Genomic DNA, 23,293 nt, shown 5'->3' with positions numbered 1-23,293 from the left:
TTGAGCATACTCACCTGCTGATGGCATTCTTTTTTTTTTTTTTTTTTTTTCTTTTTCTTTTTTTCGGAGCTGGGGACCGAACCCAGGGCCTTGCGCTTGCTAGGCAAGTGCTCTACTGCTGAGTTAAATCCCCAACCCCCTGATGGCATTCTTTTTTTTTTTTTTTTTTTGGTTCTTTTTTTCAGAGCTGGGGACCGAACCCAGGGCCTTGCGCTTGCTAGGCAAGTGCTCTACCGCTGAGTTAAATCCCCAACCCCCTGATGGCATTCTTAAAAGCTGCTCTGGGCTCATTGTCCTTCCCTCTGTGACTTTCTGTGTAGACTCTTGTTCTTTACTCCCGGGTTAGCTCACCTCTGACTATCCTCTCTTCACCACACATCCTCCTGAATAACCCCTACATTTAAGGTTCCAGCTACCAAAACACAGTGAGAACATACCCAGTCTATATTTTATTTTATTTTTCAAAGATTATTTATTTCATGTATATGAGTACACCGTTGTGTCTTCAGACACACCAGAAGAAGGCATCGAATCCTCATTACAGATGGTTGTGAACCACTATGTGGTTGCTGGGAATTGAAATCAGGACCTCTGGAAGAGCAGTCAATGCTCTTAACCTCTGAACCATCTCTGTAGCCCTCCAGTCTATATTTTAACACAGTGAGAACACCCAGGCCTCTGACCACAGTCTATATTTTAGTTGTCATTTCAGTGGTAGCAATCCTGTTGCCATCCTGCTGTTCAAGTTGGAAGCCGAGTCACAGGTCAAAGCTCGGGCTTTGGAGTTGGAAATCTGTCAGAATTACATTCTACTGTTTCCTGTCTGTGTGTATTTGGGCAAGTCACTTAACCTCTAACCTCTAGATTCCGTTTCTATGGAAAGACAATAATATTGCCTCTATTCTGGTTTTGTGAAGAGACAGTGGAAGACAATCGTCGAATATTTATAGAATCTTTGATTTATGCCAGGAACATGGATGCTGGGACTTACTGATGAGCAAGACTGCCACCCTCTTTTTTTTTTTTTTTTTTTTTTTTTTTTCTTTTTTCTTTTTTTCGGGGCTGGGGACCGAACCCAGGACCTTGCGCTTCCTAGGCAAGCGCTCTACCACTGAGTCAAATCCCCAACCCCGACTGCCACCCTCTTAAGACTCCACATGCCATTGAGGTCCTAGGGTTTTGCTTCCTTAGCCTCTGATGTTTTTGCCTTTCTCTTCTTCTTCTTTTTTTTTTTTTTTTTTTTTTTTTTGGTTCTTTTTTTTCGGAGCTGGGGACCGAACCCAGGGCCTTGCGCTTCCTAGGTAAGCGCTCTACCACTGAGCTAAATCCCCAGCCCCTGTTTTTGCCTTTCTCATTGCCATTATTGTAGTTCAATGTCTCATCACTTGGTACTCGGATGGCCACAGCAGCTTTCTGCCAAATTTAATTTTCATGCAGCCACCGGAGTTCTTGTTTTTTCTTTTAAATTGAAATTTTATATGAAGCTACTTTCTTGAGATCCTTCTGAAAAAAAGGGTTGTGGGGAGGAGTTTGTATATATAACTATGGAGGCAGCTTAAGAGCTCGACAGCATAATTGTTAAATCTGCCAATGCCACAGGCAGGAAAGTGGTACTAAGGACTGCGTATTTGCCAGTCTTTGTTCAAGACAAAGCTCAGGTTCCTTAGCAAGTACCCAGGATACTCACGGTCAGAATGTTTTATGGCACCCTCTGTTGTTTTTCTCTGTTGATGAGCAGTACTTCTGTATATGGTGTCATTCGTAGGTCATCCCTCATCAGTGCACTGAATAGTCTGAGAATCTATCATACATAAATGGGATTGTCCAATGGGTGGCTTTGCGATTTGTTTTTGTTTTTGAGATAAGGGTTCACTCTAAGGCTAGGTTGTCTTGGATATTCTCTATATAGCTGAACCGGTCTGCCAAGTGCTGGGATTACAGGCATGAACCACCATGGTGCCTGGCACTTCATTCTTTTCGCTCCTGAATAAACACTATATTTTCTGTAGATAGTCTGTATTTTAGTTCTCTATCCCGTCAGCCGATAGAAGACCCTTACTGTTTTCTCAGTGCTGTTCTTGCGTAGCACATGTTCTCATATCAGCACCAGTTGACTGGCCATCCTTGGCACCTCCAGTCATCACTCTGTGGCCAGCATGTACTCTGTATATTTTTAGTGTCGGCCCCTGCTAGTTAATAATAGATGTTTAATGTTTATACTCATGAGTAATTCTCTCTTCCAGTCCAGAAAATCTATCACTTTGTATTTTCAGCACTTCTCGGATCTGAGCTTTTGTTCCTACCTGGAGTCTCCTTCCTGCTCTTTGCATCAGTTGTGTAATTTAGCTCTGCCCTGCTTTAGGGGCTGCCTCAGAGTCTGTCTCTACCAGGGGCACTAACCACTATCTAAACCTCAGATTCTCTGGCTTCTTCATTGACCTCTGGTGCAGATGGGTACTGCCACTTATTTTAAGCACTTAATAAATATAGCCTTGAATTGTTTTTGAACTAGACTGATTTTAAACTCATGAATACCAATACTTCCTATTATACCCCTCAGTACAAAAATGTCCTAATTGTTTTTTTTTTTTTTTAAACAGTTTTGCTATGTTGTCCTGGCTGGTTTAGACCTCACTTTGTAGATATTGCTGGTTTGAACTTGAAATGATGGGTTTGCCTCTGCTTTTGACATAGAAGTTATAAGCATGAGCCAATATGCTTGGCACCGTGCTTTGGATATATACAGTACATCTAGCATTCCAATGTACTTAAGTTTTGTGTGCATTTGAGTAAAGTAAGAGGAGAGGTGGGCAGAGAGACAGAAGATTTTTAGAAAGATTTGAGGTTATTTATTTACTTACTTTTTTTCGATTATTTAGACAGGGTCTTTCCATGTAGACCTCACTGGCCTTGAACTTACAGCGATCTTCTGACTCTGCTTCTCAAGCATTGAGGTTAAGGTGTTTGCCAGCCACTGTGCCTGACTATTTACCCTTCTGAGACAGAGTAGTATAGCTGAGGCTGCCCTCCAACTCACTGTACACAACTCACTTAAACTTCCCACTTTCTTGTCTCTACTCCCTATTGTTGGGATTACAGGTGATGATTATAACTTCTTGAGTACTAACTGGAGAAACTGTTTATGTGGTTAGGTGGTGCTCTTGGGGTTGTTTATTATTCTGTAGGGAAAACGAAGGAATAATTGAGGCCTATAGAAAATTATTGACTCATATATAGAGAAATATTGACTTACTAGAATTGATGAAGGGGAGAATCAAGAAGTAGGAACTGCTTACAGACTGGAATATTCATGAAATTACTGTATTGATCCAAGCAGCAAACAACACAAGTAGTTTAATTTCTGAATATTAAATTATTCTGGAATTGCCTTTTCTTTTCGTACTTATTGGAATACTTACATAAAGCTATATTGTATTAGTGTGGGCAATGCAGAAGCTTTTTAAGATTGACTTTAACTTGAATGATGAATACCCTTTTTTTACTTGGAGACTATAACCCCCAGGGCAGCACTGACTAAGAATGGCTTCTGTAATGACCAGTGAACCTTGTTGGCACATGCCAGCCATAGTTGGTCACTGCATGTGGATATGAGTAAAGCAGGCACAGCCTATGAAATAGGGTGCCTGTAAAGATGGCATCTAGCTAAATTTTAGTCAAGGAGGATTTGTTCACTGGTGACTTGGTTTCATAAATAAAGCATACTTGTATAAAGGTAAAATGTCGATTTTATATAGCTATTATGTTATTCATTTACCTTTTTTTTTTAAAAAAAGATTTGTTTATTTATTGTATATAAGTACACTGTAATTGTCTTCAGACACACCAGAAGAGGGCATCAGATCCCATTACAGATGGTTGTGAGCCACCATGTGGTTGCTGGGAATTGAACTCAGGACCTCTGGAAGAGCAGACAGTGCTCTTAACCACTGGGCCATCTCTCCAGCCCCTTCATTTGCTTTTTAAAAATATTTTTAGTTAAAAAAAAGTCGGGGTTGGGGATTTAGCTCAGTGGTAGAGCGCTTGCCTAGGAAGCGCAAGGCCCTGGGTTCAGTCCCCAGCTCCGAAAAAAAGAACCAAAAAAAAAAAAAAAAAAAAAAAAAAGTCATACAACACATCCTGATTATGACTTCCTCTGTCCTGACTACTCCTAGATCTCTCCCACCTCCTTATCACCCAACTCCACGCCTTTTCTTTCTCTAGAAAGCAAACAGGCAAACAAAAATCCAATAAGAAAAATATCTATGTATATATACATAGATATGAAAAACCACAAATGATTTCATGAATACATACATAAAACTTAAAAAAAAACCCACAAAATGCTTTGTTTTATTTTGAGACAGGGTTTTGTTATTTACCGCCGACTAGCCTGAAATTAGCTATGTAGGGCAGGACAGCTTTAAATTCAGAAGGATTCACGCACCTCTACCTCCCAAGTTGGTAAATTTAAACATTAGTTATGTGCACCACTCTGCCTGGCCTTTTTTCTTTTTAAGATTAAAAAAAAATTACATGTGTTCTTGGTGTCTTAGAAGGCCAGAAGAGGGCATCGGTCCCCTGTTTACAGGTGGCTGTGTGCTGTAATATGGGTGCTTGGAACCAAACCTGAGGGTCTTCTGCCATTGAATCATTTCTCCAGCCCCTATAGGGATTTTTGTTTTGTTTTGTTTGTTTGTGTTTGCTTGTTTGTTGGCTTTTTTAGTAAAAGAAAAAGAAGACAACTTATTTACTATGGACACACTGGAAAGAGAGATAAAGAGTCTAATGGCACCCCTCTCCCTCTTTCCTTGCTTCTTCCCTCCCTCCTCCTTCCCTCCCTCTCTTTCTCTTCCTTTCTTTCTTTCCTTCCTTCCTTCCTTTCTTTCTTCCTTCCTTCCTTCCTTCCTTTCCTTCCTTCCTTCCTTCCTTCCTTCCTTCCTTCCTTCCTTCCTTCCTTCCTTCCTTCTTTCTCTGGAGATAGGATTTTTCTCTAGCCCTGGAGTGTGTGTGTGTGGGGGGTTAGCCTACTTTTCTATTATCATTCTACTCCTTTTTACTTTCCTAGGACCAGGAATGAAGTTATCTAACAAAAGAATAAAGATGATAATATTAACTTTTAGGTAAAACTACCAACAAGAGATAAAATGGCTTACTTTTTGGATGTATTCAGTCATGTGCTTCCCTCTATTCATATATATGTACTTGTTTTATTATGCTTTTCCTATCCAGGTCAATACCTTTTTGGTAGAGTGTTTGTTTTAGATATTGGTAGTTTTCTTTTCTTTATGTGCCTCACCAGCTTTGTCTTACCTGATCAGATTAGGGTGAAGTAGGAGTCATTGAATGTACCAGTTCAAATTTTTTTTCCTTTTTATTTAGTTAAAAAAAATGTGTATATGTTGTTTGTGCGTGTGTGGGGGTTATGTTGTGTGTGTGTGCATTTGTACGTGCAAATAATGCACATCACAATACAGGGATGAAAATGAAAATCTTTGTGGAGTTAGTTCTCTTCTACCTTTATACAGATTCTTGGCTTCAGGGAATCAAACTCAGGTTGCCAGGTAGGCAAGCACCTTTACTGGTTGAGCCATATTTAATATTAAATGCCAACCTGTCAGAATTTTACATCTCCTTGGAAAAGGATCTCTAGGTATGCTTATAGGGATTTAGATTGGTTGTATTAACTGAGAAGGCAAAGTATGTCAACTGTGGGCGTCACCATTCCCAAGGCTTCCTGTAGTTCTTGTTTTCTGATTCCTGTCAGGGGAAGCAAACTAAAAAGTTGCTGAGAGCTCCTGCTACCAGGACTTCCAGCAACAGTGTACTATACCTGGAACTGTGAGTTAAAATAAATTCCTCCTCCTTTTGCTTTTGTCAGTATTTTATCACAGCATTGTGGAAAATCTAAGATAGCCTTGTTGTTGGCCCTGTTCTCCCATCTTAAGATCTCTGGTAGCTCAGGTTCATTTCTGTTATTCTAAATAATCCAAATGATCTGCAAAGAATACTTTGCCAAGGATACACAGACAGTTATTTCTTAAAAGAAACCAGCCTGAATAGTAGCCACCACCAACAAAATAATCTATTCAATTGAAAAGTGTGACTTTCACATTTACAGTTTCTAAATTGTCTCAGCTGATGCTTCTTTTCTATAGGTTATATTTATTTACCTTGCTAATCTGTCATGAGTAGTCTTGACTCTTAATGTAAGCAAAGCATTTATCTCTTGCTGCTTCTGTAAACTTCCCTTGGCTTGACATAAAAATTATGTTTTAGATGTCTTAAATCTAATGTCGTTGGTGTCTTGCACTTACTCTCTGTTTCTGATGGCTTCAGATACAATTGATACATTCCAGAAGCCCATGTAGAGATTATTTTGGATGCCTCCAATTTCATTTCCCTACAGTATTTTATTCAATCTTTGTAGAATTGGTTTATCTAGTTTTGTCTTAGAAGAATTCCTATTTTCTCATTTTTGAGCCAATTTTGAAACTTAACTTTTGGGTAAAACTTTATTTTAGCTAATGTTCCAGAGATCAGCACCCTGAAACAAATCCTACTTGTTTAGTAATTAGACACACAAACATGTCTCAGATTGTCACATATACAATTGGAAAGAGAAACAGGCTCTCCTTGACTCTACCATTGGTTACCATAAGAGAATCAACATACTGGTGTGTACTAAGCTGTCTCACCCACAGAACTTCCAAATGAGCTGGTGCTCAGCTTATAGTGTGTCTTCCTGAGAGACACAGCTCTGTAGTTGTCTGTGTTGTGCTAGGCCATTGCATTTTCTATTATGTTGCTGGGTCATATGCTCTGGGTATCCTCACAGCCCAGGTTGTAAGTATCGTTATTCCATTTGTACGGATAAGAAGAAGGGGACAGTGCTCCAGAAAAATGGTGTCATTAATTCAGATCTGTGATACCAAAGAGCTCCTGCCCTGGAGTACTACCTTTTTAGAGGTTAAAAGTTGAGGTATGTGTGAAATCTGGTGTCCCGTTATCTGGTGTCACCCTGATAGGGGCACTGTCTGCCCTGGTTACAGAGACCTCCCAAGGAAGTTTGATACTTCTCTAGCTGCCTTCTATCTCTGCGTTTTTGAGACAAGGTCTCATTCAGCCCACAAAGCCTTGAACCCCCTGTGTGGCTGAGCCAGGCCTTCAACTTCTGATGTCTCTGCATCAGTTTCTTGGGGTTGGAGGTTTGAACTACCATTTTCAGCTCTCACTTCCTCGGTTTTCGAGAATTGGGGTTTGTTTGTTTTTAGCTCCAGCTGGCTTTGAGCCACACTTCCTGCTTGAGCCTCCCAAGTGTTTCCTTTGCAGATGTATGCACTGCTCTTGTCTTGGCCTTAGATTCTGTTCCCCATCTTCACCTACATTTCCTCCAATAAATTTTTTTCTTTCTTCTTAATTTTCCTATTTAGAAGTCCTCGGGATTGTACGCAGGGTCTCTGTGCGAGACTGGAGTGCTCTATTACTTTCTACACCACAGCCTCACTGTGTAAGGAGTCACTTAGTTATTTAGTCTCCCCACCCCCCCCCTCTCTCTCTCTCTCTCTCTCTCTCTCTCTGTGTGTGTGTGTGTGTGTGTGTGTGTGTGTGTGTGTGTGTGTAGTGTTTGTATGCAAGTGTGTGCATGCTATTGTATGGGCCTGTATGGGGAGGCCAGAGGTTGATACTGGGTAACTTGCTTGACTGCTTTTCTCCCTTTCTCCCTTTCTCCCTTTCTCTCTTTCTCTCTTTCTCTCTTTCTCTCTTTCTCTCTTTCTTTCTTTCTTTCTTTCTTTCTTTCTTTCTTTCTTTCTTTCTTTCTTTCTTTCTTTCTTTCTTTCTTTCTTTCAAGAGATGGATCCTCTCATTGAACCTGGAGATCACAGATATGCTAGATTTGACTGGCCAGCTAGCATTATACTACCCCTCCCCCCATCTTTCCACCTGAGATTTTACTACTGAGATTACAGATGTGCACCACCACTCCTGGCTTTTTACATGAGTACTTGGAGTATTTGTAAGGTCCTGGCACTTGTGCAACAGGCGAGTCACTCTCTGACCTTGAACTTTTTTTTTTTTTCTTGGAGCTGGGGACCGAACCCAGGGCCTTGTGGTTGCTAGGCAAGCACTCTACCACTGAGCTAAATCCCCAACCCTGAACTTCTGGTCCTTACACCTCTGCTGCCCAAATGCTGTGATTAGAGGAGTATGCACCATGCTCAGTTATGCAGTGTTTGGGATCAGACCCAAGGCTTTGTGCATGTTAGGTAAAGACTGGGTGTGGCTATGCACATCTATAATCCCAGCAGGGAGAGTTCTTAGGTAAGACCCTATTGTTTTAGACTGTAGTTTAGTGTCCTTGCCTACAAAGTGAGCTCACAGCAGCCTGGACTGTGTTAGAGAGGGGTGGGGAGGATGAAAAGGAGAGAGGGAGATGTAGAAGGGGAATGCCAGTTTTACAAGTGAAGTTGTAGGGGTTGAGGATTTAGCTCAGTGGTAGAGCTGCCCTGGGTTCGGTCCTCAGCTCCAAAAAAAAAAAAAAAAAAAAAAAAAGTGAAGTTGTAAAACAGAGATTTAAGCAATTTACCTAATGTCATATAGCAGAATGAGCTAAATTTATACATGGAGAGTGGCCATGACCTACACTAGTCAGGTACTTACAAAGACAAACTCCACAAGGCTCTGCAGCTTTCTTCACCTGACTGGGGACAAGCATACATCCAGATGTGTCTCCTGCCTCCATGTGATCAAGCACATGCTGTGCAGCAGTGAGGTAACCAGCCTTGTTTACAGAAGTGAAAACATGTGGCTTGTTATCTTCCATGAACAGCCCCAAGCATTTTAGGAAGTTATTTGTCCTTGGGTAAGTGGGGCTTATATAATAATATAGGTTTATCTGTTCTTGAGCAAGTGGCCTTACAGATTAGAGGCAATATTATTATTATTATTATTTTTTTTTTTTTGGTTCTTTTTTTCGGAGCTGGGGACCGAACCCAGGGCCTTGCGCTTCCTAGGTAAGCGCTCTACCACTGAGCTAAATCCCCAGCCCCGGCAATATTATTTTATAGATCTTTTAAGCACAGTAATTTAAACTTAAAAACATATCTTTAGCTAGCTTTCAAATGACTTTAAAAACATTTTTTTTTTATCAAAGATAAAGTTTCTCCCAATCTGGCCTCAAACTGGTGATGTTCCTGTCTCAGCCTCCTGAAAGTGAGTTAAAAACCTGAACAGAGTGGCTGGAGAGAGATAGCTCAGCAGTTAAGAGAACTGAGTACTCCTCCAGAGGACCTGGGTTCAATTCCCAGCACCCACATGGCAGTTCACAACCATCTGTAATTCTAGTTTCAGGGGTTCTGACCTCACACAGATATGTATGCAGGTAAAAACACTATGCATATAAAATAATAACAAATCATTAAAAAATTAAAGTAAAAAAATCAGAGCAGATTACTGGGATGGTTAACCTAGTTGTAAGAAGTGGATTGCTGATGGTTGTGTCTTGCTTGGCATTGGCCTTTTCCTTTTGTACTTTTGCAGTTTTTCTGGCTGCCATGAGGTGAACAGTTGTGATCCTCCATGTCCTTCTACCATGATGCTCTCATGGAGGACCTTGAACATCTGATCCTCTTGCCTCTATATTCCTCCCGCCCTACCAAGTGCTGAGATTACAGTTGTGTGCCACCATACTATCTAAAATAATTTTTTTTTCTTTTTTTCGGAGCTGGGGACCGAATTATTACAGAGAAAGGAGCCGCCCTTGAGGAAATGCCTCCATGAGACCCAGCTATAAGGCATTTTCTCAACTACTCGTCACTGGGGGAGGACCCAGCCCATTGTGGGTGGGGCCATCCCTGGGCTGGTAGTTTAGGTTTCTTTCTATAAGAGAGCAAGCTGAGCAAGTCAAAGGGAAGCAAGACAGTAAGTAATGTCCCTTCATGGCCTCTGCATCAGCTCCTGCTTCCTGACCTGCTTGAGTTCAGTCCTGACTTCCTTTTGTGATGATAAGCAATGTGGAAGTGTAAGCTGAATAAACCCTTTCTTCTCCAATTTGCTTCTTGGTCATGATGTTTTGTACAGGAATACAAATCCTGACTAAGGCACCGTGCAAGGTATCTTGCAAGAGGATATGAATTTGTTTCCAAGAATCCTTGTTAAAAAGTTCAGTATGGGGGTTGGGGATTTAGCTCAGTGGTAGAGCGCTTGCCTAGCAAGCACAAGGCCCTGGGTTTGGTCCCCAGCTCCGAAAAAAAAGAAAAAAAAAAAGTTCAGTATGTTGGCATTCTCCTGTAGTAGTAAGTTGATTTGGAGAAAGGTGGATTCTTTGGGTACTCTGGCCAGCCCACCTGGTCTTTCCCTACTGAGCCATTTTGCTGGTCACTGTCCTTGGATTTGTGATACTCTGTCACTGTCACTATTGACTTACTGGGCCTTTTTTTCAGCCTCACTATTTTTTTTTTTCTTTTTTTCGGAGCTGGGGACCGAACCCAGGCCCTTGCGCTTGCTAGGCAAGTGCTCTACCACTGAGCTAGATCCCCAACCCCTCACTATTTTGTAACCATGAGTTAGTTACATTCTCACTCTTGTGTGCTGCTGTGACTGGGAGGATCAATTAGCTTGCCATCCCACCCTTTCTCCATCCCTCATACCCCTTCTAATTTTTAGATAGATATTTTTATTTTGGCTACAGTGCTGGTAAAATGTATATTTGAGAAGAGATCATGCGTGTTTAATGACTGACTGTCTGCTGACTGAGTGACAAGGGCTTGTATCTCATTAAGCCTCTTGTTCCAAAGTAGACCTGGAAGGTTTTTGTAAGTTGTGTCTAGTGTCTCACTTCTCCTCTTGACTTAAAAAAAAAAAAAGCCAAGAAACAAAAACCAGTTAATTGTATGTGACATTGTGTGTGTGTGTGCATGTGCACGCGCACATGCAAGTCAAAAGACAACGTAGGACTTGTTTCTTTTCTACTATTCCAATTCTGAGGGTGAAACTCAGGTCTTCAGGCATGGCGGTAGGTGCCTTTACTCACTGAGCTGTCTCACATCGTGCAGTTCACTCTTCAACTCTGTTATCCTACATACAGCCGCTGCTGATTGTAGGTTGACCCAGGGAACACTAATGAGTCAGAAGTAGGTTCAGGGTACTCTTTTTGTGTTGTTGCTGTTTTGAGACAGAGTCTCTTTGTATAGTCTAGGCTGCCCATCCCCCTGCCTCAGCCTTCCACATACTTGAATTATAGGCACTCCCAACCAAATGTCACTATCCTAGGCTGGGGCTTTGAAGGTCAAGGACTGTACCAAAGAAACCCCCCCTACCCCCAGCCCCCTTTTAAAAGATAGGGTCTTGCTATGTAGTCTAGGCTGGACTTGATCCTCCTGCTTTAGCCTCCTAAGTCCTGAGATAGCAGATTTGTGCAATATGCCCTTCCAGATGATGTTTAAACTGTACTAGGATGAACGTGTATCTTTGGGTACCTGGGGGACAAGATGAGAATATGAGTATATTTGGGTAGCTGTTTAGTGTGAGAGGTGAGAGACTGAGCTATAAATTCCCTAGTGGGACAGTAGTATTGTTTTTCATTTTTCTATTAAGGATACGATTTTGTGATATGATTTAGTATTTATTAAATGATACTGGCTGCTTTAGTGGCCCACAAATGACATTTTTGTTGATTGTTTCTACTTTGGGAACACAGACTCTTTGCTCCTTGTTCTACATCTGCATTTTCATCTCTGATGCATGTACCTGTCCACCTCCCAGTGCCTGGCACAGCATCTTTATATAAAAAGGGCTTTGTCTTTGGACTGAGTAAATGCTAGTCTCTTGTTCTTCTTTCTGTCATTCTTTCTCTAAAATAACTGTCAGCCACTTAACCCTCCATCCTTTGTGTATGGGTGTATGTACATGTGTTCATGTGTGTGCGTTACATGTGCTCATGTGTGTTAATGTGTGTGGGCATCCATGCTGGTGTTGGAGGTTGACATTGGGTGTTTTTCATCTTAATTGTTGAGACAGTTTGTTCCTTCCTTCCTTCCTTCCTTCTTTCCTTCCTTCCTTCTTTCCTTCCTTCCTTCCTTCCTTTCTTTCTTTCTTTCTTTCTTTGTTTCTTTCTTTCTTTCTTTCTTTCTTTCTTTCTTTCTTTCTTAATTTCCTTCCTTCCTTCCTTCCTTCCTTCCTTCCTTTCTTTCTTTTTCTTCCTTCCTTCCTTTCTTTCTTCCTGCCTGCCTTCCTTCCTTCCTCTCTTTCTTTCTTTCTTTCTTTCTTTCTTTCTTTCTTCCTTTCTTTCTTTCTTTCTTTCTTAATTTCCTTCCTTCCTTCCTCCCTTCCCTTTCCTTCTCTTCCCTTCCCTTCCTTTCCCTTCCCTTCTTTCTTTCTTTCTTTTTTTATTGTTATTTATTTCATGTATGTGGGTACACTGTAGCTGTCTTCAGACACACAGAAGAGGGCATTGGATCCCATTACAGATGGTTGTGAGCCACCATGTGGTTGCTGGGAATTGAACTCAGGACCTCTGGAAGAGCAGTCGGGTGCTCTTAACCACTGAGCCATCTCTCCAGCCCAAGACAGAGTTTCTTAGAGCCTGACATTTGGCTAGATTGGCTGCCCATCAGTCTCTGGGGATTCTCCTACCTCTACCTCCCCAGCGCTGGGGTTACAGGTACGTGCTGCTGCACCTGACTTATTTACATAGGTGCTAGGGATCAAACCTAAGGTTTTGGTCATGTGTGACAAGTGCTTTACTGACTTGTCCTCCACAGCTCCTCCGTTTTGAAATGTATTCTTTGACATGTCGTTTTACACATCTATAGAATACATTTTCATCATATCCAACCCCATACCCACTCTTCTCCCTCCCCAATTCCTGCTGCTGATTCTCTCCCTTCCTAACAATTCTCCCTCCTAGTTTCATGGTTTTTGTTTTCCTTTGTTTTTTGTGTTGCTTACATGAACTTCAATTAGGGGTTATTTACTGCAGCTTGGGTAACTCACCAGTGGTTACATTACTGAAGACAGTGACCTTCCCTTTCTGAGCAGCCATTAACTGCCTCCAATAGCTCCTGAGGGTGGGGCCTCATGGGTCCCCTCCTTATTCTTTTTTTTTTTTTGGTTCTTTTTTTCGGAGCTGGGGACCGAACCCAGGGCCTTGCCCCTCCTTATTCTTGATGGAATGTTGGTAGGTCCCATCTTGTGGAGGTGGCCACAGCTGCTGTGATGTCATAAGTACAAGGTTAGATCATTTCCAGAAACACACACTTCTTCAGTTCCTAATGATTTCTCTTCCGTCTTTTTGATGTCCCCTGAGCTTTGGAGAGGGTGACACAGTGGCTGAGCATATTCAACAGTCACTTTTTCTTGAGCATTGGCCAAGTGTGGGCCTGTGTATAAGTGAGGCCCACTGCAAAGCCTGAGAGCCACGATTTTTGATAGATTTAACTATAATAAAATGTCTGTTTAGCAAAATGACAGAAGTAGATTTTCCCACAACTTCCCTAGTCATGTTTCCTCCTCACTCCCCAGGGGAGGGACTCTTAGATTTTTGACCAGGTTTATAATTAGTATCAAGTTTTTTATTTTTTTAATTTTCTTAGAGAGGATCTCATATAGCGCAGGCTGGTCTTGAACTCTTCAAGTTCTGAAGATGGCCTGAGTTTCTGATCATCTTACCTCTTTCTCTCAGGTGTGGAGTGCAGGAGTTTGCCACTATGCCTGGATTCATGTGATGTTGAGGATCGAACCCACAGCCTTTATGAGTTGGGCAAGCACTGCCTACTCAGCTATATTTCTAGCCCTAGCTACCAGCTACCCATTTCTTTAAAAAATTTTCTCAAGTTATTCGACTTTTGCTCTTTGTTCTTATGGCTGTGACAGTGTTTTGTGAACTATTTTGAATGTCATTCTTATTTGGCCCAATCAAGTTTGGCCTTATATCTGTGTTCTCTAAGTGAATCAAGGTGGGATTCACATGACTTTCTATATGCAGCTATGTACAAAAGCTATGTTTTCATCTTTGATAACCCTTCTCACGACCTCCCCCCCCCCCCCAGGGTCTCCTTATGATGAACTCACTATGTAGACCAGAGCTCACTGAGGTCCACCTGCCTCTGCCTCCTGCACACAGTGATTAATGATGTATACCACAATACCACGCAATAAGTGGCTCCTTTAGAATATTTTTTTAAAATCACGTATTATTTATTTAGTTAGTTTGTGCATACACAAGTGTATATGTGTGCCTGCTAGTGTAGGTTGGAAGACAGCTTGTGGATTTAGTTATCTCTTTCTATGATGTAAAACTCAGGGTTCAAAGTTATTTGTTGGGCTTAGCAGCAGGCACTTTTATCTACTGATTTACTCCCAGCCCTACAGCCCTCTCAAAACTGAGTTTTCCTGCAGCACCTTCCCCAAGGGTTCCCCTGTGTAACAGCTCTGGTTGCCTTGGACATCACTCTGTAGACCAGACTGGCCTTGAACTTATGTAGCGATCTGCCTGCTTCTGTACCCTCAGTGCTGGGATTAAAGGTGTGAGCCGTCACTGTCAGCCGGCAACTCCTTTTACTTCCCAAGTTTACAGAGCAGGTTTTGTCTCCCTGCAGTATTTTCCTTAGAGATGTCGAGGATCGGTACGAAAGAGTAGCTTCTCTCTTCTCTGTTACGTTGGTAAGCAAAGTCTCCATTTTCTTTCAGATCTTACAGTCGGTGTCACTGGTTTCTTCAGTATTTATGTCTGTTGTTAAGCCAGATATAGGCATATTGGACAGGTTTATATATCTAGCCTGAGGGAGGATTAGGGAGGGAAGAGAGAGTATAAATTAAAGTATATGAATGAATCCAGAGGAAAGGAGAGCCTGGATTAGAATAAACTTGGCCATAAAATTATAGTGACATTTGTAATCTAGGCAAATTATATAAGTCTCCTTAGACTCCTCAGATCTGGGTCACATCTATATGAAGAATAAAGGAAGCTGATGAATTCAATTTCTGCCTGCTTGTGGGATGCCATTTATTTATGTCACTGATCATGCCTAGAGCCTTTCAGAAACAGCCCAAGTGAGACTCCTGTCTACTTCCTGCTGGGCTCAGGGTAAGAGAAATAGACCCATCTCTTAGCCAGAGGATGGCCTGTCCATATGTGGGGACACCAGAGGACTTGTTTAACCTTTTTAAGCCCCAAGGCATGAAAGTCTGAAAGGAAAGGAAGTGTTTTCAGTTGTTATACTCAACAGGGGAGACAGCTAATGTTTCAGATCTGTACTTTGAAATAAGGTATGTTTATACTGGCTAAAGTGTTTAGACATTTGGAAAAGTAGGAACAAAAAAATATTTCTTCTTTGCTGCCATTATTTTCTAATTTTATTGATTTATTTCTGAGCCTGAAACTTACTGGATAGCTCAAACTAGAATTGGAGTAGCAGTTCACTTGCCTCAGCCTCCTGAGTGCCAGGACTACAGGCGCGAGTCATGATGGTCAGTATTCTTTACAATATTGTTTTGCCTGTGGTGGGATGCTCAGTAATTTTAGCACTTGGGGCACCGAGGTAGGAGAATTGCCAGTTTGAGCTCAGCCTGGGCTATATAATGAGAAACTGCTTACAAAAAAGAGGGCTATTTATTTTTATTAATAAAATTTCCCTGTCATTTGTTTCTTAAGGTCATTTGTTTGTTTTTGAGACAGGTTCTCTCTGTGTAGCTCTGGCTGTACTGAAACTTGCTCTGTAGACTGGGTGGGCCTCAAATCAAGAGATTCCATGTTGCAGTAAATCTCCAACCCCAATAAGCCAGTGCAAAAACACACAACTCAGTTACAATATTTATAAACTGCATGCCTAGACTGGGCAGATTTACCACTACACTATTCTACTCCCCAACTATGAGATCTCTTGTTTCTTGTGGCTTCTTTGGGCCATGTGGTTCTGCTCCATCTTCCTTCCACCTCTTCTTCCTCTGTCTTCTTCCTCTCCCTCTCTTCCCCCACTCTCTAAAATCTTCAGCCTCACCTTTCCCTTCCACTGTCTAATTACAGGATCTAGCCTTTATTTGACCAATTAAAATAGGCAGAAGGTTCACATGAATCACCTGAGTATGTGATCCATTCCTCTGCTGGGCAGCCCCTCTTGAGGAAGCAGAATTAATATCAGAATGCAAACAGCACCAGGGCATTCTACAACATTTCCTCCTTTTTGTCCAATTAAAAGGCTCTTTTAGATATAAATTGAGCACAACTATCACAATCATGCAAACTATAAAGTAAAGGTACACTTAACAACTTAGATAAGATAAGGTCAACTTAGATAAAGTATTCTACCATCTATCCTAACTTAAAAAGCTTACAATTCTATACTTGAATTATGTCCTGGTTTTAGTTTATATACTGTCTGAAAACCATCCTCTCAAATCTATATCATCTCTCTCAATCCTAAACAGCTTGAGTTGACTATGAGACTACAACCAGTCTTCAGCCCCATCAGAAGTCCGAGAATGACTCAAATATTACATAGGAAGCACAAAACATAGCTTCCAAAACAACCAATTTGTAGAGATAGCTGACTACCTGGACAGTTTCTCATCCCTCCAAACATTGGAGCATCATCAGTCTTCAGCCTTTTGGTCCAGGATCATTTGATAGACCTTTGTAAAGCAGGATTATGAAGGACTGCTTACCCCATCTTGGCAGAGCTATGTATGGGTCGACTCAAATAGAAATGATGAAAAATAGTGTATTGGCTGGTTTTGTGTGTCAACTTGACACAAGCTGGAGTTATCACAGAGAAAGGAGCCTCAGTTGAGGAAATGCCTCCATTGAGACCCAGCTGTAAGGCATTTTCTCAACTAGTGATCAAGGGGGCAGGGCCCATTGTGGATAGTGCCGTCCTTGGGCTGGTGGTCTTGGGCTCTATAAAAGACCAAGCTGAGGGTTGGGGATTTAGCTCAGTGGTAGAGCGCTTGCCTAGCAAGCACAAGGCCCTGGGTTCGGTCCTCAGCTCAAAAAAAAAAAAAAAAAAAAAAAAAAAAAAGACCAAGCTGAGCAAGCCAGTAAGAAACATCCCTTCCATGCCTCTGCATCAGCTCCTGCTTCTGATCTGCTTGAGTTCCAGTCCTGACTTTCTTTGGTGATGAACAGCAATGTGGAAGTGTAAGCTGAATAAACCCTTTCCTCCCCAACTTGCTTCTTGATCATGATGTTTGTGCAGGAATAGAAAGCCTGATTAAGACAAATATTTAAGATGTAACAGTAAAGATATACTTTGCATAGATATAGCCTTCAAAAGCATCGGAAGTCCACCAAATACGACATTTTAAGACCATCTCATTATTATGGATCATTTGACTAGAGACATGTCTGCTTCTTACAGCACTTCCTTCGTGGTTCAAAGAAGAAGTTGAGCAAAAATGGAGTTGCTCCAGTTGTGGCGAGATACCTACTAGGAAGAATTGCCTCAGTTCATCTATAGACAAAAACACTGTCCAGGCAAAGGCCACACTATACAGAATAGTCTCTGCTGTGCTGACTGTAGCCTGGCTGGCCACCCAGCTTCTAGGTGATTCTTCTGTCTATTTCTTCCATCTCGGGGCTAGGAGTGTTGGGATTACAGACGTTCAGCACCACATCTAACTTTTTAATATATGAGTTCTGAAGAACTCAAATATAAGGCTTGTACAACAAGTACTTTTACCCTCTGAGTCATCTTAGCAGCCTCCGTAGTGATAGTTTATTATGGCTTTCTTTTAGGTCCAGTGTCTAACCCAAGATCCTATACTACATTTGTTTCCTCTAATTTGAAATAGTTCTTGAAGGAGTCTTTGGCATATATGGTGCCATGTTTGCAGTCAGTCCCTGGTCCCTTGTCTTGCAATATTCATTCTAATCTTGACTTTCTTTTAACATTTTAGAAGAAAAGGTCCCAATACTTTGAGAAGAAAGGGCTTGCATTTGAATAGAACTTATTCCTTTAATCCTGGCACTTGGCTGTCTGGAGCTGAAGAAGGAAGGAGGATTGCTATTATGAGCTGTATAATGATCTCTTAAAAACAAGACAAATTTTAAAGAAAAATATTGGGTGGATATCAACTAAGGAACCAAATTTAGTAGTGTATAAACAATATAGCTGGCACATGTCTGTATTCCCAGCACCTAGGAGGTAGGGGTAAGAGAATCAGGAGTTCAAGGCAATCCTCAGCTATGTAGTGAACTTGAGATCAGTCTCAGTTACTTGAGACTCTGTCTCACAAAGTACTAACAAAAATAACTTGTATACAATACAGGTGTAGTGATTTAACAATGATTATGCTGCTGGGTGGGGAGGGGTTGCATGGTGGCACATGGCTTTAATCCTGCACTGGGAAGGCAGAACAGGCAGATCTCTGTGAGTTCTTGGCCAGCCTGGTCTACAGAGTGAGTTCCAGAGTCGACAGAGACACAGTGATATCCTGTGTTTAGAAAAATTATGCAGGTACTGGAAAGATGGCTCAGTGGTTAAGAGCACTTGCTGTTCTTGTAGAAGACATGTGTTCAGTTCCCATAACTCATATTGCAGCTCACCAACACCTGTAACCTGACACCCTCTTCTGGCTTCTTCTGTAATTAAGGAGAGTGGTGCACAGGCATTGTCACGGATACATAAAGTTTTAAATTAATGCTTTATATGATTCGTATCAGCTCAGAAATCATTGACTTTTATTTATATTAGTAAAGGATTCATATAGACTTCCTACCACAGTCTTTTTTTATATTTTGTCATATTTATGATTGTTTGGCCTGCATGCATGTGTATACATCAGTCAGTATGCAGAATGTCCATGGAAGCTGGAAAATGGCATTAGAGCCCCTGGAACTGGAGTTAAAGGGGGGTCATGGAGAGTTTTCTGAGACAGAGACTTCCTACATAGCTTAGGCTGGCTTCAAACTCACTGTGTATCCTAGGCCATCTTCCTCCTTCAACCAAGAGCAGAGATTATGATCTGTACTTGGCTAGTCTGGTGTTTTAATGTGTATGTAATGTGAGTAGTTTTTGTTGCTTTTGTTTTGTTTTGAGGCAGGGTCTCACTATAAAGCTTTGATTGGCCTGAAACTCACTTCATAGGCCAGACTGACCTGAACCCAGAAATCCACCTGTCCCTGCTTCCAGAGTTCTAGAACTCAAGGTGTGCATCACTGGGCAATGTGACAAATTTTCAGAGTCTATCATATCTTCTCAACTCCTGTTGTCATATCTCCTCTCTGCTGCTTTTTTCCTGTGGCCATGATTGTGTGGAGAATGAAATATATCCTTGACTGGTTTCTCCTGGTGGTTTCCCAGAGTTTTATGTTGCAATTCATTAAAAAATGCTTCCAACTCATAACATTTTAAGTGAAAAATTACTTTTCTAAAACAAACTAATCCAAACTAGAAGAGCTTAATTATCACTTTTTTGTTGTTCAGAACCTTATTTTTTAATGCTACTGAAGGAAAAGGGCAACTACATACTGCCTTAGGGAACACAGAATGATGATATGAAATGGTTCAGCACGGTGTGTTCTTTTGAGTGTCAAACATTCAACTAAATGTCATTATTGATCATCCATCCATGCCTCTGTCAATGCCTCCGTCAATAAACTAATTCGTAAAACATTTATTCTGAGTAAGATAATGTACTTGGTTATAGAGTCATAAATGGTTTCTATCCTCATGGTGTTCTCAGTTTAATATAGTGGTACAAAGTATTCCCAGTTTAATACAGTGAACATCATGTAATACAGCATGTAAACATTAGAGTACAGCAGCATGTGGCTAGAACAACTGTGTATTTGTAAAAAGGCATAGGAATAACATGAGACAGAGGAGTTCATCTATTAGAGGGTCAGAATTGTCTTTTGGAGAAAATACAGTTTAGCTTGGCAGTGTGTGGATGAATAGAGATAATTGGGAGGAGGACTTTATAATTAGCATGTACAGGTTACAATAGCTAAGTAAAAATCTCACGTGTACCCTCCGAATTCTCTGGACTGCATCTTTAGATCTCGAAGAGCTTAATTATTTTTCACGTTTGAAAGTGTTTATGTAAAGAGACAGCTGAGCTCTTAGTTCTTTGCATCTAAGTGCTTTGTTGTTGGCATTTACATCATTGAATGGCTCAGGCTCTACAGAAACGAACGTGGAGAGGGAGAGTCCTAATGTGTGTGTTCTGACAAGGTGAGGGGTTTGTTTGTTTGTTTGTTTGTTGTTTTGGTGGTTTTTTTGAAACAGGATTTCTCTGTACAGCCCTGGCTGTCCTGAAACTCTGTAGACCAGAGCTGGCCTCAAACTCAGAGATCCACCTGTCTCTACCTCCAAAGTGCTAGATTTAAAAGGTTAGCCTTCAACCTCTTAAGTAGTGGGTTTTTAAAAAATACGCTTTTCAAAAAAAGAATTATATGTGAGTAACTGTTGGAGACACACCAGAAGAGGACATCAGATCCCATTACAGATGGTTGTGAGCCACCATGTGATTGCTGGGAATTGAACTCAGGACCTCTGCAAGAGCAGACAGTGTTCTTAACCGCGGAGACATGTCTCTAGTCCTAAGTAGTGGTTTCTTAAAAGTTATCTATGGTATAGAATTGAACATTTGTCACAGACCTTTCTGTATTCAGTTATACAAAAATTATTGGTGTGTTTTGCACTTTGAATGACGTTTTTAAACTGTGCATGGTTTGACTTTGTGGCTGACTCCAAGCCTCTGGATCCCCTTTGAGAACTGTTTTAGAGTCAGGATGATACCTCGAGGATTGACGTAGGCTGGACTAAGAAAGGTAGCTGAAGCCGAATGATGAGAACAGCCCTCCCTGCATGAGGAGAACAGCTCCCCCTGCATGAGAACAGCCCTTCCTGCAGTCAGGCTGGTTATTCTCAGAGCGGTGGCTCGGAATCTTCACTGACTTATAAGACATCTCTAGTGTTTCTGCTGTGTTTGGGGCCAATTCCCTGGGTATCGCCCTACTTCATTGCCTTTAGAGAATTAGTTGTCTATTATGGCCCTGCTGTTGGGAGTCTTGAGTCTTGCTTTACTGTTCTTCTTTCTTATTTTCTTCTAAGGTCCAGATTGTCAAAAGTCTTCATTCTGTTTCTAAGTAAAATATGTCAAGTGTGTCAGTTTAGCTTTGTGGCTGCCATGATTGTATCTTAGTGTGTTTTCAAGTCACTGATGTTCACTCAAAGGCTATTTAAGCTTAGCAGGAATTTGAAACACACAGCAGGATGATCAGAGCAGTGTTATTTTCCTGTATGAAAAGGTTTTGAGGTAACTAGTGATCCATAGTGAGCTTTTAGCAGGCTGGACAGATTGCTATGACATCCATTAGACTCTTCCTTTGTCTTTGAATTATGTGAATTATTTGCCTAGTGGGTTTCTTTACGGGGTATTGCTCAATGCCATAGACCGAATGTTCCCTTGTAAATTATTAAATCCAGGGTTATGTTTATATTTTATAAGCCTGCATATGTAGTTGTATGTATGTGTATGTAATACATATAAAACTTTTTATTAATTCTTTGTGAATTTCACATCATGTACCCCATTCGCACTCATCTCCCCATTCCTCCATATTTGCCCTCTGCTCTTGCAACCACCCCTCCAAAAGACAACAGAAAATAAAAGTAAAAAATAAAAAATACTAATAAAAAACCCCATCTCACCGTGGAAGCTGTGGCGTGTCATGCTGTGTCACGTAGCACAGCCTTTTGACCAAACAGTTTTACTTGTGGTGACTCACTGCTCCGAGGCCTCTGGCCTCTGTTACACCTTCACTATTGGATTCTCACCTGACTCACTCCTCTCAGATATCCTGCTGGTGCCCTGTGCTCCTTCATGAGCTGCAGCAGTTCACAGATGGGGTGGAAGTTGGGGTGTGCCAACTCCAAGCCGATCTGGGCATGGGCAGTAGCTGAGTTGGACAGCCAGCCAATTCCTCTGGTGCTCCCAGCACTGGGGCCAGGTCTTCAGCACCATCCCGGCAAGAAATGGGGCCAGCTCACCTGAATGCCACAACCAGCAAGGGGCAGAGCCAGCTCTCCTGCACCATGTCACTGGCCATATCACCTGGGCCAGCTCAACCTTGCTGCTTAGGTAAGGTGTGAGGCTATTCTCCGGGCTGCTGCAGCTATTGAAGGGCGGGGCTGGCCCTTTGAAGCCCTTGGATATTAACATGGTCCCAGACAGCAGCCCAGACTAGGGACGTTGGCATGGCCTTTGGTAGTAACACATGGGTCAAGAACATTGGCACAGACCCTGCACTGCTGCAGAGCCATGGACCCAGACATGGTGCTCTGCAGCAGCACTGGGCAGGACCTCACCCTGGCCTCAGATAGCAGTACAGGCTGCTCACATCTGACTGTTCTTGCTGCCCTTGAGTCTCTAGTTCCTCCTCTCTTCACCATGTATACATCATTCTGCTTCTTTCTCTCCCATCTTCCACACCCACCTGCTCATCTTAGTGGTGTCTTGACTGTCTGGGTATCCTCTGCCCCCCCCAAGCCACGTGTGGTGGTGGCCAGGGGTCCTAGTGTTTATGTTTTTAGTGAAGTCAGTTGCACTTGCTGTGGAATTGCTCTGAGGTCATTTGAGAAAATACTATTCAAAGTCTCCAGAGATAATGAAGTCATGCAATGAAGAGGATGCTCTTTCTAATTCTGGGTTTTGTTTGTATCCTAGGCTGGTCTTGAATTTAGCAATTCTTCTGCTGCTTCTAAGTGCTGGTCCTGTTCACTTGCCACCAGGGCTGGTAGAAAGATTTCTGTCATTTAGACAGGAGCATGTGCTACCATTACTGCACACCTTTGAAATGTCGTGGGCTATCCCAGTGATGGTGTGTGTAAACACCTTTGTCTGCCCTTAATTGGGCTCTCCAACAATGCTCTGCTTTGTGGACAGAGGCCTTGCATTCGAGTGTGTGCATGTGCCTGGGTGTAGGCCAGGGGACAACCTTGACTGTTGTTTCTCAAGCTTTATCCACTTTCTTTTGAGACAGTGTCTTACTGGAGTGAAACTCAGCAAGCCAGCTAGGCTGGCTAGAGAGTCCCAGAGTCTGTCTACCTGTCTAGCTCTGGGATGACAAGTACTTCCACCCTGCTCAACTACATTTGTTGATTTGTTTAAAATCAGGAGTTCTGGAGCTGGAGAAATGGCTCAGTGGTTAAGAGCACTGACTGTTCTTCCAGAGGTCCTGAGTTCATTCCCAGCAACCTCATGGTGACTCACAACCATCTGTAAAGAGATCTGAAGCCCTCTTCTGGTGGTGTCTGAAGACAGAGACAGTGTATCCACATACATGAAATAAATA

The 23,293-nt window shown here is 41.8% G+C and overlaps 1 protein-coding gene across 5 annotated transcripts in view; it reads left to right on the top strand.

The window, feature by feature from the left end:
* The window catches only part of Rad54l2 (RAD54 like 2), a 102,069-nt gene that overhangs the window by 14,424 nt on the left and 64,352 nt on the right, over positions 1-23,293 (top strand). Inside the window, exon 1 of one of the 5 annotated variants that reach the window (XM_039081789.2) lies at positions 12,186-17,537. The exons of the other annotated variants lie outside the window; for them this stretch is intronic. The gene's annotated coding sequence lies outside the window, so the exon portion shown is untranslated. Of the gene's footprint in view, positions 1-12,185; positions 17,538-23,293 lie in introns of those variants that run through there. 5 annotated transcript variants of the gene reach the window in all.

The sequence above is a fragment of the Rattus norvegicus genome, chromosome 8 (genome assembly GCF_036323735.1).
Source record: "Rattus norvegicus strain BN/NHsdMcwi chromosome 8, GRCr8, whole genome shotgun sequence".
Classification (NCBI taxonomy): Eukaryota; Metazoa; Chordata; class Mammalia; order Rodentia; family Muridae; genus Rattus; species Rattus norvegicus.
Note: the sequence above shows the minus strand (reverse complement) of the source record. Positions and strands in the feature narration are given on the sequence as shown.